This window comes from Rhinopithecus bieti, unplaced genomic scaffold (genome assembly GCF_001698545.2).
Source record: "Rhinopithecus bieti isolate Rb0 unplaced genomic scaffold, ASM169854v2 scaffold_78794, whole genome shotgun sequence".
Taxonomy (NCBI): Eukaryota; Metazoa; Chordata; class Mammalia; order Primates; family Cercopithecidae; genus Rhinopithecus; species Rhinopithecus bieti.
The window spans coordinates 1-639 of record NW_016902804.1 but is presented as its reverse complement, the minus strand read 5'-3'; the positions used below and the strand labels follow the sequence as shown (position 1 = coordinate 639).

General features: G+C 46.0%; 1 pseudogene; it reads right to left on the bottom strand.

The window, feature by feature from the left end:
- Positions 1–20: 20 nt before the first annotated feature.
- Positions 21–632, bottom strand: LOC108526073 (60S ribosomal protein L7-like 1 pseudogene; annotated as a pseudogene).
- Positions 633–639: the final 7 nt, after the last annotated feature.

Below are 639 nucleotides of genomic sequence, written 5' to 3'. Positions count from 1 at the left end.
CTGCAGTTTGGCACCTGTGTCTAGTTCAGCTGGCGGCTGAGCTGATTGATGTGTTCACCCCGATAGCCAGGTGTGCCCATCTCCTTGAGGAAGCCCACTCTGTTTTGGTAGCATGATGGGCCACTGAGAGGTGGAAAGGGCTCAAGAACCATGAGATCTGGAAATGCTTCCCTGGGAAGGCAATTTCATAAATGAGGTCTTCCAAGCAAATAACACCAAACTGCCCCAGGTGCTCCTCAATCACTGTGTTGTCTGTCAGAGGGATGATCTTATTCTTGACCTTGGCTTGTCCACGTTTAATAATGAGTTCCCGAACAGACTTCAGATTTGGAAATGCCCAGGTCACGTAAGTTTCCACTATATGCAACATTTTAGGTTCTGGGAGGTAACTTTTACAAAGACACCACTAAAATTTTCTTTAGGCAAAGTCTTGCAATGGTTCTCTGCACCAGTAAACTCATGCCATCAATCCTTTTGATGCGTACAGCAAAGGCCAAGGAATGTTTATCTGGCAATTCTAAGGCATGAGGTTTCACTTCTAGTCGTCTGAGACACACCTTGTCACGTTTCTGCCTCCAGGAATCATGTAGGAATGATTCCAGTCACTTAAACCTGAGCCCTTTTCCTTTTCTCTGCTCC